This window comes from Canis aureus, chromosome 11 (genome assembly GCF_053574225.1).
Source record: "Canis aureus isolate CA01 chromosome 11, VMU_Caureus_v.1.0, whole genome shotgun sequence".
Classification (NCBI taxonomy): Eukaryota; Metazoa; Chordata; class Mammalia; order Carnivora; family Canidae; genus Canis; species Canis aureus.
In genome coordinates this window covers 19,265,886-19,279,543 of record NC_135621.1, presented here as the reverse complement: position 1 = coordinate 19,279,543, position 13,658 = coordinate 19,265,886, and the positions used below count along the sequence as shown (strand labels likewise).

At 43.8% G+C, this 13,658-nt stretch overlaps 2 long non-coding RNA genes across 4 annotated transcripts in view; one reads left to right on the top strand and one right to left on the bottom strand.

Annotated features, from left to right (window-relative positions):
- The first annotated feature begins 149 nt into the window (after positions 1–149).
- LOC144323460 (uncharacterized) overlaps positions 150–13,658 on the top strand; it is a 54,822-nt gene continuing 41,313 nt past the window's right edge. Inside the window, exons 1-2 of one of the 3 annotated variants that reach the window (XR_013388891.1) lie at positions 5,847–6,034; positions 6,126–6,224. This is a non-coding gene — a long non-coding RNA (uncharacterized LOC144323460). Of the gene's footprint in view, positions 218–5,846; positions 6,225–13,658 lie in introns of those variants that run through there. The other 2 variants (XR_013388892.1, XR_013388890.1) reach the window with 2 other exon arrangements.
- LOC144323461 (uncharacterized) overlaps positions 5,908–13,658 on the bottom strand; it is a 35,915-nt gene continuing 28,164 nt past the window's right edge. Inside the window, exon 4 of the long non-coding RNA XR_013388894.1 lies at positions 5,908–6,056. This is a non-coding gene — a long non-coding RNA (uncharacterized LOC144323461). The remainder of the gene's footprint in view (positions 6,057–13,658) is intronic.

The window sequence follows — 13,658 nt, the reverse complement described above, 5'->3', positions numbered from 1 at the left end:
GGCTAGCGCGGTGCCGGGGGCAACCCGGCAGGTGACCGCGCTCTCCACGCGGGTTGGGTCGGCGGTGTCCGCCAGAGGGCGGGTGGGTCTGCCGGGCGTCAGCGGAGGGCGGGAGGTCGCGAGGGCGGGGGAGTCCGGAGCAAAGGGGAGGGGCGGTGGACGCGGCGGGCACGGGGTGCGGGAGAGAAGGAGAGGTGCGCGGTGTCCCGGAGGGCAGGTTCGGACATGGTGGGGGCGGGGGGGGGGGGTCGGGCAAGGTGAGGCCCAGGGTGGGATTAGACGTTAGGTGTTAGGGTAGGGGTTAGGAATAAAGGTTAAGGATAGGGTTAGAGTTAGGATGATAAACTAGGGTTAGGAGCTGCGGTTGGGGGTTGGGTTACGGAATAAAATTAGGGTTAGGGTTTAGGAATTAGGGGTTAGAGAAGGGATTAGATATTAGGGGTACGTTTAAGATTGGAGGAAAGGAATGGGGATAGGGATTAGAGTTAGAGTGAGGGTTAAGAGTTAGAGGTTAGGCTTAGAGGTAGGATTAGGGTTAGCGGTTAGGGGTTATTGTTAAGGAAAAAAATTAGACGTAATACTAAAGGTTAGCGGTTCGGTTTAGGGATAGAGGGTAACGAGGCGTTAGGCTAGTGTTTAGGGTTAGGGTATAGGGTTAAGGGGTTACGATTAAAACATGGGTTAGTGTTCAGTGTTGGATTTTAGGGATTAGGGTTAAGGCAAGGGTTGGGATAGAGGTTAGGGGTTATGATTAGGGTTTAGAGTTAGGGGTTAGATTAGAGTTAGGGTTGGGGTTAAGGCTAGGGTTAGGGCTATACAGTGAGGGTTAGGGGTTAGTTGGGTAGCGTTACGGTTAGGTTCGAGAGTTAAGGTTAGGAGTTAGGGTTAGGGGTTAGGGTTAAGATTAGGGGTTAGGGTTAGGGATTAGGGTTAGGGATTAGGGTTAGGGGTTAGGGTTAGAGGTTAGTGTTAGTGATAGGGTTAGGGTTAGGGTTAGGTTTTAGGGTTAGGGTAAGGGGTTAAGGGTTAGGGTTAGGGGTTAGGGTTATGGGTAGGGTTGTTAGGGTTAGGGTTGTTAGGGTGAGGGGTATTGTGGTTAGGGTTAGGGTTAAGTTGTTAGGGTAAGGGTTAGGTTGTTAGGGTTAGGGTTAGATTTTTTAGGGTTGGGCTTAGGGTTGTTAGGGTTAGGGATAGGGTTAGGTTTGGGTTGTTACGGTTAGGGTTAGGGTCAGGGTTAGGGATAAGGGTTAGGTTTTAGGGTTAGGGGTTAGCATTAGGGTTAGGGTTACGGTTTAGGGTTCGGGTTTGGCTTAGGGTTAGGGGTTAGGTGTTAGGGTTAGGGTTTAGGGTTTGGGTTAGCGTTAGTGATAGGGTTAGGGTTAGGGGTTAGGGTTAGGGTTAGAGGGTTAGGGTTAGGGTTTGGTTTTTTGATTTGCATCAGGGTTAGTGTTAGTGTTATGGTTAGGGATGAGATTAGGGGTTAGGGTTAGGGTTAGGGATTAGCGTTAGGGTTAGGGGTTAGTGTTAGTGTTATAGTTAGGGTTAGGTGTTAGGGTTAGGGTTAGGGGTTATGTTTAGGGGTTAGGGTTAGGGGTTAGGATTAGGAGTTAGGGTTAGGTGTTATGGTTTAGGGGTTAGGGTTAGGGTTTAGCTTAGGGGTTAGGGTTAGGGTTAGGCATACCTGGTTTGGGTTAGGGTTCGATGTTAGGGTCCTGGGTTAGGGTTAGGGTTAGGGTTAGGGGTTAGGGATAGGGTTAGGGGTTAGGGTTAGGATTAGGGTCAAGGTGTTTAGTGTTAGAGGGTTAGAGTTTGGGTTAAGGTTAGGTTTGTTAGGGTTAGGGTGTTTAGGGTTAGGCTTAGGGTTGTTAGGCTTAGGGTTGTTAGGGTTAGGGGGTTAGGGTTAGGGGTAGGTTTAGGGGTAGCATAAGGGTTTGGTTTTAGGGGTTAGTGTTAAGTTTAGTGTTAGTTATTAGGGTTAGGAGTTAGGGTTAGTGTTATGGTTAGATTTAGGGGTTAGGGTTAGTTTTATGGTTAGGTTTTGGTGTTAGGGTTAGGGTTAATGATAGGGGTTAGGGTTAGGTTTTAGGGTTAGGGTTCGTTTAGGGTTAGGGTTAGGATTGGGTTAGGGTTAGGATTAGGAGTCAGGTTTAGGGTTAGGGTTAGTGCTAGGGTTAGGATTAGGGTTGGTTTAGGGTTAGGGTTAGGAGTTACGGGTGATGTTAGGGTTACGTGGTTAGGTTTGGAGGTTAGGGTTAGGTTTAGGGGTTAGTGTTATCATTAGGGTAGGGGTGAGCGTTAGGGTTAGGGTTAGCGGTAGGGCTTGGCGTAGGTTTAGGGTGGTGTTAGGGTTAGCCTTAGGGTCAGGGTTAGGGTTAGGGTTAGGTTTAGGGCTTAGCGTAAGGGTTATGGTTAAGGGGTTAGGGTTGGAATTACGGTTAGGGTTAGGCATTAGGGTTAGTTTTAGGTTAGGTTTAGGTGTTAGGGTTTGGGTTCGGGATAGGTGTTTGGTTTAGGGGTAGGGGTAGGGATTAAGGCTAGGGTTAGTGGTTAGGCAGAGGGTTAGGGGTTAGGGTTAGCATTAGGGGTTAGGGTTCGGTTTAGGGGTTAGGGTTAGTGTTAGGTCTTAGGGTGAGGGGTTAGGGTTAGAGTTAGGGTTAGGAGTTAGGGTTTGGTTTTGGGGTTAGGGTTAGTTAGGGTTAGTGTTAGGTGTTAGGGTTAAGGTTAGGGGTTAGGGTTAAGGTTAAGGGTAGGTGTTAGGGTTAGGTGTTAGGGTTAGGGTTAGTTGTTAGGGTTAGGGTTAGGTGTTAGTGTTAGGGTTAGCGGTTAGGGTTAGGTGTTTGGGTTAATGTTAGGGTTAGGGTTTAGGGTTAGAGTTTGTGGGTTAGGGTTAGTGTTTAGGGTTAGTGTTAGGACTAGTGTTAGAGGGTTAGTGTTAGGGTTAAACTGTTATGGTTAGGGTTAGAGTTATGTTTGCTAGGGTTAGTGTTAGGGTTATGGTTAAGGTTAGGTGTTACGGTTAGGGTTAGGGGTTAGGGTTAGGGTTTAGGGGTACATTTAGGGGTTAGTGTTAGGGTTAGGGTTAAGGTTAGGGGTTAGGGTTAGGGTTAGGGGTTACGGATATGGTTCGGCGTTAGTTTAGGGTTAGTGTTAGTGTTAGGGGTTAGATTTAGGGTTAGTGTAGGGGTTAGTGTTAGGTGTTAGGTTTAGGGTTAAGGGTTAGGTTAGTTGTTAGGATTAGTGTTGGGTGTTAGGGTTAAGGTTAGGGGTTAGGGTTTAGGGTTTAGGTTAGGGGTAGGTGTTAGGGTTAGGTGTTAGGGTCAGTGTTGGGGTTAGGGTTAGTTGTTAGGGTTAGGTGTTAGTGTTAGGGTTAGGGGTTAGGGTTAATGGTGTTTGGGTTAATGTTATGGTTAGGTTTTAGGGTTAGAGTTTGCAGTTTAGGGTTAGTGTTTAGGGTTAGGGTTAGGACTAGTGTGGAAGGGTTAGTGTTAGGTTTAAATGGTTATGGTTAGGGTTAGGTGTTACGATTAGGGTTAGTGTTTAGGGTTGCATTTAGGGGTTAGGGTTAAGGTTAGGGGTTAGGGTTAGGTTTAGGGGTTATGGATATGGTTCGGCGTTAGTTTAGGGTTAGTGTTAGGGTTAGGGGTTAGATTTAGGGTGTTAGGGGTTAGGGTTTGGGTTAGGTTTAGGGTAGGGTGTTAGGGTTAGGTGTTAGGTTTAGGGTTAGGGTTTAGGGTTAGTTGTTAGGGTTAGGGTTTCGGTTAGGGTTAGGTGTTAGGTTTAGGGTTAGGGGTTAGGATGTGGGTGAGGGTTAGGGTGAGAGTTAAGGGTTAGGGTTAGGTTTATGTTTAGGGTTTAGGGTTAGTGTTGGGTTAGGGTTAGGGTTAGGAGTTAGTGGTAGGGTTAGGTGTTAGGGTTAGGTGGTAGGGTTAGTGTTAGGTGTTAGGGTTAGTTGATAGGGTTAGGTGTTAGGTTTAGGATTAGTGGTTAAGGTTAGGATTAGTTGTTTGGGTTAGTGTTAGGGTTAGGGTTTAGGGTTAGAGTTTGGGTGTTAGGGTTAGGGTTAGGGGTTAGATTTAGGGTTAGTGTTAGGGTTTAGGGTTGGGTTAGGGTTAGGGATTAGGTTTAGGGTTAGGGTTAGTGTTGAGGTTTAGTGTTAGGGTTCGGGGTTAGGGTTAGGGTTAGGGGTTAGGGTTTGGGTTAGGGTAAGGGTTAGTGTTTGGGTTGTTAGGGTTAGGGTTGTTAGGGTTAGGGTGTTTAGGGTTAGGGTTAGGGTTGTTAGGGTTAGTGTTAGGAGTTAGGGGTAGGGTTAGTGTTAGGTGGTTAGGTTTAGGGGTTAGGGTTAGGTGTGGGGTTTAGTGTTAGCGTAAGGGTTAGGGGTGAGCATTAGGGTTAGGGTTTAGGGTTAGCGTTAGGGTTAGTTTTAGGGTTAGGCGTTAGGGTTAGGGTTGTTAGGGTTAGGGTGTTTAGGTTTAGGGTTAGGGTTGTTATTGTTAGCATTAGGGTTAGGGTTGTTAAGGTTAGGCCTAGGGTTTTTAGGTTTAGAGTTAGGGTTAGGGTTGTTAGGGTTAGGGTTAGGGTTGTTAGTGTTAGCGGGTTAGGGTTAGAGGGATAGGGTTAGGGTTATGGGGTTAGTGTTAGGGTTAGGTGTAGGGTTAGTGTAATGGTTAGGGTTTAGGGGTTAGGGTTAGGGTTTGTTTTTACGGTTATTTGTTAGGCTTAGTGTTAGGGGTTAGGGTTAGGTGTTAGGGTTAGGTGTTATGGTTATGGTTAGGGGTTAGGGTTAGGGTTAGGTGTTTGGGATAGTATTAGGGTTAGGGTTTAGGTTTAGAGTTTGTGGTTTAGGGTTAGGGTTTAGTGTGAGGGTTAGCGTTAGTGTTAGAGGGTTAGTGTTAGTGTTAGAGGGTTAGGGTTAGGGTTAGGGTTAGGTTTTTAGGGTTAGGGTTATGGTTAGGGTTAGGTGTTATGGTTACATTAGAGTTTAGGATATGTTTAGGGGTTAGGGTTAGGTTTAAGGTTAGGGGTTAGGGTTAGGGTTAAAGTTAGAGGTTATGGTTAGGTTTCGGCATTAGTGTTGGGGTTAGCGGTTAGATTTAGGTTTAGTGTTAGGGGTTAGGGTTAGGGTTAGGGTTAGGGATTACATTTAGGGTTAGTGTTAGTGTTTGAGGTTTAGTGTTAGGGTTAGCGTTAGGGGATAGAGTTAGTGTTAGTGTTAGGGGTTAGTGTTTTGGTTAGGGTTAGGGATAGGGTTAGGGTTAGGGTTAGGCTTAGCTGGTTAGGGTTAGGTGTTGGGGTTAGTGTTAGGGGTTAGTGTTTTGGTTAGGGTTAGGTGTTAGGGTTATGGTTAGGGGTTAAGGTTAGGGTGAGGGTAAGAGTTAAGGGTGAGGGATAGGGATAGGTTTAGGGTCAGGGTTTAGGGTTAGGGTTAGTGTTGGGTTAGTGTTAGTGTTAGGGTTAGGGTGGGTTAGGGTTAGGGTTACGGTTTGGGTTAGGGTTAGGGTTAGGTGTTAGGGTTAGTGTTAGGGCTAGGGGTTAGGGTTAGGGTTAGGGGTTACAGCTAGGGTTAGTGGTTAGGGATAGGGTTAGGGTTAGGGGTTAGGTTACCATTAGGGGTTAGGGTTAGGTTTAGGGGTTAGGGTTAGGGTTAGGTGTTATGGTTAGGGGTTAGGGTTAGAGTTAGGGTTAGGATTTAGGGTTAGGGTTAGTGTTAGGGTGAGAGTCAAGGTTAAGGTTAGGGTTAGGGGTACGGTTAGGGTTAGGATTTAGGATTGGGGTTAGGGTGAGGGGTTATGGTGAGGGGTTAGGGTGAGGGGTTAGGGTGAGGGGTTAGGATTAGGGTTAGGGTTTAGGATTAAGGTTAGAGTTAGTGTTAGGGATTAAGCTATCTTTCAACTAGGTGCATACTTATTGGTGTGAGAATGTAGCAGCATTCTAAGTGAGGAGGTTCCATGAATACTGCTCTACTGCACCTGGAGACACACCTTCCAAGCCTGCATTTTTCCACTTGCGTTGCACGAGCTTCTGACAAACATCTATAGTGAGTATGTTCAAAACTCCATCTGCAGAAGAGGGGCAAGATTGGGGAAGAGAAGGGTCCCCAAATCACCTGTCCCCACCAAATTACCTAGATAACCTTCAAATCATCCTGAAAATCTATGAATGCGGCTTGAGATTAAAGAGAGAACAGCTGGAATGCTACAGTGAGAAGAGTTCACGCTTCTGTCAAGGTAGGAAGACGGGGGAAAAAAGAAATAAGGAAACAAAAGGCATCTAATGTGGAGGAGCCCCGCGAGGAGCCGGGCTAAGGCAGGTGCGAGTGTCCCCAGGACAGGAAAGCTCTGTCCCAGAGAAGCAGTTGCTTCACCAATCTTCCCTGGTGGAAAGGTGCTTGCAGGGAGTTAGAGCAGGACCCCAGGAGGGTGGGGATGCCCTCAGGCTCCCTGGGACACTAACAGACACCTGTGCCCCGGGGATAGTGCGCCACACCCCGCCGCTGAGCTCCCTAATGGGCTGCAGCACGCATACAGCTGGACCCAGGAGAAGCTCGGAGGGGCTCGGGTGGCCGCTCTGCAGAGGAAGCTGCACGGCTGGGAGCGCATATCCAACAGCGCAAGCCCCCGGAGCGCAGGGCGTGGGGGGACACAGCCCAGGATCTGATCTACCCCCGGGACAGGCAGAGGCCAGGAGGGCCCAGGACAGCAAGGACGCTCCTGCCCTGAGCTGGGCAGATCAGCGGCCCCGCCCCAGAGCATCCAGACCCCTGCAGATGGAGAGCTTCGTAGTTACTGTGGGAGCTGAATCCAGGGGTCCAGAGCTGGCTGCCGGCTATGTGGTTGTTCCTCCTGGGGCCTCACGGGGTAAACAACAACCCCCACTGAGCCCTGCACCAGGCAGGGGGCTGAGCAGCTCCCCCAAGTGCTAACACCTGAAAATAAGCACAACAGGCCCCTCCCCCAGAAGACCAGCTAGACGGACAAGTTCCAGGGGAAGTCAAGGGACTTTAAGTATACAGAATCAGAAGATACTCCCCCATGTTCTTATTTTTATTTTTTGCTTTTTGATTTCTGTTTGCTTCCCCCACCCTTTTTCCCTTTCTTTCCTTTTCTTTCTTTTTCTTCTCTTTTTTTCTTTTTTCTTTTTTCTTCCTTTTTTCCTTTTCCTTTTTTTCTTTTCCTTCCTTCTTTATCTCCTCTGTTTTTCTTCTTTACCCAATACAACTTGTTTTTGGCCACTCTGCACTGAGCAAAATGACTAGAAGGAAAACCTCACCTCAAAAGGAAGAATCAGAAACAGTCCTCTCTCCCACACAGTTACAAAATCTGGATTATAATTCAATATCAGAAATCCAATTCCAAAGCACTGTTATAAAGCTACTTGTGGCTCTAGAAAAAAAGCATAAAAGACTCAAGAGACTTCATGACTGCAGAATTTAGATCTAATCAGGCAGAAATTAAAAATCAATTGAATGAGATGCAACCCAAACTAGAAGTCCTAACGACGAGGGTTAACGAGGTGGAAAACGAGTGACTGACATAGAAGACAGGTTGATGGCGAAGAAGGAACCTGAGGAAAAAAGAGACAATTAAAAGACCATGAGGATAGATTAAGGGAAATAAATGACAGCCTGAGGAAGAAAAAACCACATTTAATTGGGGTTCCCAAGGGCGCTGAAAGGGACAGAGGGCCAGAATATGTATTTGAACAAATTCTAGCTGAAAACTTTCCTAATCTGGGAAGGGAAACAGGCATTCAGATCCAGGAGATAGAGAGATCCCCCCTAAAATCAATAAAAACCATTCAACACCTCGACATTTAATAGTTAAGCTTGCAAATTCCAAAGATAAAGAGAAGATCCTTAAAACAGCAAGAGACAAGAAATCCCTGACTTTTATGGGGAGGAGTATTAGGGTAACAGCAGGCCTCTCCACAGAGACCTGGCAGGCCAGAAAGGGCTGGCAGGATATATTCAGGGTCCTAAATGAGAAAAACATGCAACCAATAATACTTTATCCAGCAAGGCTCTCATTCAAAATGGAAGGAGAGATAAAGAGCTTCCAAGGCAGGCAGGAACTGAAAGAATATGTGACCTCCAAACCAGCTCTGCAAGAAATTTTAAGGGGGACTCTTAATTCCCCTTTAAAAGAAGTCCAGTGGAACAATCCACAAAAACAAGGACTGAATAGATATAATGATGACACTAAACTCCTATCTTTCAATAGTAACTCTGAACGTGATCGGGCTTCATGACCCCATCAAAAGGTGCAGGGTTTCAGACTGGATGAGAAAGCAGGACCCATCTATTTGTTGTCTACAAGAGACTCATTTTAGACAGAAGGACACCTACAGCCTGAAAGAAAAAGGTTGGAGAACCATTTACCATTCAAATGGTCCTCAAAATAAAGCAAGAGTAGCCATCCTCGTATCAGATAAACTAAAATTTACCCCAAAGACTGTAGTGAGAGATGAAGAGGGATACTGTATCATACTTAAAGGATCTATCCAAAAAGAGGACTTAACAATCTTCACTATATGCCCTGAATATGGGAGCTGCCAAATATATCAATCAATTAATAACAAAGTTAAGACATTCTTAGTTAATAATACACTTATACTTGGTGACTTCAATCTAGCGCTTTCTACACTCGGTCTTCTAAACACAACATCTCCAAAGAAACGAGAGCTTTAAATGATACACTGGACGAAATGGATTTCATAGATATCTACAGAACTTTACATCCAAGCTCAACTGAATACACATTCTTCTCAAGTGCACATGGAACTTTCTCCAGAATAGACCACATACTGGGTCACAAATCGGGTCTGAACCAATACCAAAAGATTGGGATCGTCCCCTCCATATTCTCAGACCATAATGCCTTGAAATTAGAACTAAATCACAACAAGAAGTTTGGAAGGACCTCAAACACGTGGAGGTTAAGGACCATCCTGCTAAAAGATGAAAGGGTCAACCAGGAAATTAAGGAAGAATTAAAAAGATTCATGGAAACTAATGAGAATGAAGATACAACCGTTCAAAATCTTTGGGACACAGCAGAAGGAGTCCTGAGGGGGAAATACATCGCAATACAAGCATCCATTCAAAAACTGGAAGGAACTGAAATGTAAAAGCTAACCTTACACATAAAGGAGCTAGAGAAAAAACAGCAGATGGATCCTACACCCAGCAGAAGAAGAGAGTTAATAAAGAATCGAGCAGAACTCAATGAAATCGACACCAAAAGAAGTGTGGAACAGATAAACAAAACCAGGAGTTGGTTCTTTGAAAGAATTTTTTTAAATTTATTTTTTATTGGTGTTCAATTTACTAACATACAAAATAACCCCCAGTGCCCGTCACCCATTCACTCCCACCCCCCGCCCTTCTCCCCTTCTACCACCCCTAGTTAGTTTCCCAGAGTTAGCAGTCTTTACGTTCTGTCTCCCTTTCTGATATTTCCCACACATTTCTTCTCCCTTCCCTTATATTCCCTTTCACTATTATTTATATTCCCCAAATGAATGAGAACATATAATGTTTGTCCTTCTCCGACTGACTTACTTCACTCAGCATAATACCCTCCAGTTCCATCCACGTTGAAGCAAATGTTGGTTATTTGTCATTTCTAATAGCTGAGTAATAATCCATTGTATACATAAACCACATCTTCTTTATCCATTCATCTTTCGTTGGACACCGAAGCTCCTTCCACAGTTTGGCTACCGTGGCCATTGCTGCTATAAACATCGGGGTGCAGGTGTCCTGGCGTTTCATTGCATTTGTATCTTTGGAGTAAATCCCCAACAGTGCAATTGCTGGGTCGTAGGGCAGGTCTATTTTTAACTGTTTGAGGAACCTCCACACAGTTTTCCAGAGTGGCTGCACCACTTCACATTCCCACCAACAGTGTAAGAGGGTTCCCTTTTCTCCGCATCCTCTCCAACATTTGTTGTTTCCTGTCTTGTTAATTTGCCCCATTCTCGCTGCTGTGAGGTGGTATCTCATTGTGGTTTTGATTTGTATTTCCCTGATGGCAAGTGATGCACAGCATTTTCTCATATGCATGTTGGCCATGTCTATGTCTTCCTCTGTGAGATTTCTGTTCATGTCTTTTGCCCATTTCATGATTGGATTGTTTGTTTCTTTGGTGTTGAGTTTAATAAGTTCTTTATAGATCTTGGAAACTAGCCCTTTATCTGATATGTCATTTGCAAATATCTTCTCCCATTCTGTAGGTTGTCTTTTAGTTTTGTTGACTGTATCCTTTGTTGTGCAAAAGCTTCTTATCTTGATGAACTCCCAATAGTTCATTTTTGCTTTTGTTTCTTTTGCCTTCGTGGATGTATCTTGCAAGAAGTTACTATGGCCGAGTTCGAAAAGGGTGTTGCCTGTGTTCTTCTCTAGGATTTTGATGGAATCTTGTCTCACATTTAGATCTTTCATCCATTTTGAGTTTATCTTTGTGTATGGTGAAAGAGAGTGGTCTAGTTTCATTCTTCTGCATGTGGATGTCCAATTTTCCCAGCACCATTTATTGAAGAGACTGTCTTTCTTCCAATGGATAGCCTTTCCTCCTTTATCGAATATTAGTTGACCATAAAGTTCAGGGTCCACTTCTGGATTCTCTATTCTGTTCCACTGATCTATGTGTCTGTTTTTGTGCCAGTACCACACTGTCTTGATGACCACAGCTTTGTAGTACAACCTGAAATTTGGCATTGTGATGCCCCCAGATATGGTTTTCTTTTTTAAAATTCCCCTGGCTATTCGGGGTCTTTTCTGATTCCACACAAATCTCAAAATAATTTGTTCTAACTCTCTGAAGAAAGTCCACGGTATTTTGATAGGGATTGCATTAAACGTGTATATTGCCCTGGGTAACATTGACATTTTCACAATATTAATTCTGCCAATCCATGAGCATGGAATATTTTTCCATCTCTTTGTGTCTTCCTCAATTTCTTTCAGAAGTGTTCTATAGTTTTGAGGGTATAGATCCTTTACATCTTTGGTTAGGTTTATTTTTTTTTTAATTGGTGTTCAATTTACTAACATACAGAATAACACCCAGTGCCCGTCACCCATTCACTCCCACCCCCCGCCCTCCTCCCCTTCTACCACCCCTAGTTCGTTTCCCAGAGTTAGCAGTCTTTACGTTCTGTCTCCCTTTCTGATATTTCCCACACATTTCTTCTCCCTTCCCTTATTTTCCCTTTCACTATTATTTATATTCCCCAAATGAATGAGAACATATAATGTTTGTCCTTCTCCGACTGACTTACTTCACTCAGCACAATACCCTCCAGTTCCATCCACGTTGAAGCAAATGGTGGGTATTTGTCATTTCTAATGGCTGAGTAATATTCCATTGTATACATAAACCACATCTTCTTTATCCATTCATCTTTCGTTGGACACCGAGGTATCTTATGCTTTTGGGTGAAATTGTAAATGGGATTGACTCCTTAATTTCTCTTTCTTCAGTCTCATTGTTAGTGTATAGAAATGCCACTGATTTCTGGGCATTGATTTTGTATCCTGCCACGCTACTGAATTGCTGTATGAGTTCTAGCAATCTTGGGGTGGAGGCTTTTGGGTTTTCTATGTAGAGTATCATGTCATCGGCGAAGAGGGAGAGTTTGACTTCTTCTTTGCCAATTTGAGTGCCTTTAATGTCTTTTTGTTGTCTGATTGCTGAGGCTAGGACTTCCAGTACTATGTTGAACAGTAGTGGTGAGAGTGGACATCCCTGTCTTGTTCCTGATTTTGGGGAAAGGCTCCCAGTGCTTCCCCATTGAGAATGATATTTGCTGTGGGCTTTTCATAGATGGCTTTTAAGATGTCGAGGAATGTTCCCTCTATCCCTACACTCTGAAGAGTTTTGATCAGAAATGGATGCTGTATTTTGTCAAATGCTTTCTCTGCATCTAATGAGAGGATCATATGGTTCTTGGTTTTTCTCTTGCTGATGTGATGAATCACATTGATTGTTTTACGGGTGTTGAACCAGCCTTGTGTCCCAGGGATAAATCCTACTTGGTCATGGTGAATAATTTTCTTAATGTACTGTTGGATCCTATTGGCCAGTATCTTGTTGAGAATTTTTGCATCCATGTTCATCAGGGATATTGGTCTGTAATTCTCCTTTATGGTGGGGTTTGTCTGGTTTTGGAATTAAGGTGATGCTGGCCTCATAGAACGAATTTGGAAGTACTCCATCTCTTTCTATCTTTCCAAACAGCTTTAGTAGAATAGGTATGGTTTCTTCTTTAAACGTTTGATAGAATTCCCCTGGGAAGCCATCTGGCCCTGGATTCTTGTGTCTTGGGAGGTTTTTGATGACTGCTTCAATTTCCTCCCTGGTTATTGGCCTGTTAAGGTTTTCTATTTCTTCCTGTTCCAGTTTTGGTAGTTTGTGGCTTTCCAGGAATGCGTCCATTTCTCCTAGATTGCCTAATTTATTGGCGTATAGCTGTTCATAATATGTTTTTAAAATCGTTTGTATTTCCTTGGTGTTGGTAGTGATCTCTCCTTTCTCATTCATGATTTTATTAATTTGAGTCTTCTCTCTCTTCTTTTTCATAAGGCTGGCTAATGGTTTATCTATCTTATTAATTCTTTCAAAGAACCAACTCCTGGTTCTGTTGATCTGTTCCACAGTTCTTCTGGTCTCGATTTCGTTGAGTTCTGCTCGAATCTTTATTAACTCCCTTCTTCTCTTGGGTGTAGGATCTATTTGCTGTTTTTTCTCCAGCTCCTTTATGTGTAAGGTTAGCTTTTGTATTTGAGTTCTTTCCAGTAGTTGAATGGATGCTTGTATTGCGATGTATTTCCCTCTTAGGACTGCTTTTGCTGCATCCCAAAGAGTTTGGATGGTTGTATCTTCATTCTCATTAGTTTCCATGAATCTTTTTAATTCTTTCTTAATTTCTTTGTTGATCCTTTCATCTTTTAGCAGGATGGTCCTTAACCTCCACGTGTTTGAGGTCCTTCCAAACTTCTTGTTGTGATTTAGTTCTAATTTCAAGGCATTATGGTCTGAGAATATGCAGGGGACAATCCCAATCTTTTGGTATCGGTTCAGACCCGATTTGTGTCCCAATATGTGGTCTATTCTGGAGAAAGTTCCATGTGCACTTGAGAAGAATGTGTATTCAGTTGAGTTTGGATGTAAAGTTCTGTAGATATCTGTGAAATCCATCTGGTCCAGTGTATCATTTAAAGCTCTCGTTTCTTTGGAGATGTTGTGCTTAGAAGACCTATCGAGTATAGAAAGAGCTAGATTGAAGTCACCAAGTAGAAGTGTATTATTATCTAAGTATTTCTTCACTTTGGTTAATAATTGATTTATATATTTGGCAGCTCCCACATTCGGGGCATATATATTGAGGATTGTTAAGTCCTCTTGTTGAATAGATCCTTTAAGTATGATATAGTGTCCCTCTTCATCTCTCACTACAGTCTTTGGGGTAAATTTTAGTTTATCTGATATAAGGATGGCTACCCCTGCTTTCTTTTAGGACCATTCGAATGGTAAATGGTTCTCCAACCTTTTATTTTCAGGCTGTAGGTGTCCTTCTGTCTAAAATGAGTCTCTTGTAGACAGCAAATAGATGGGTCCTGCTTTTTTATCCAGTCTGAAACCCTGCGCCTTTTGATGGGG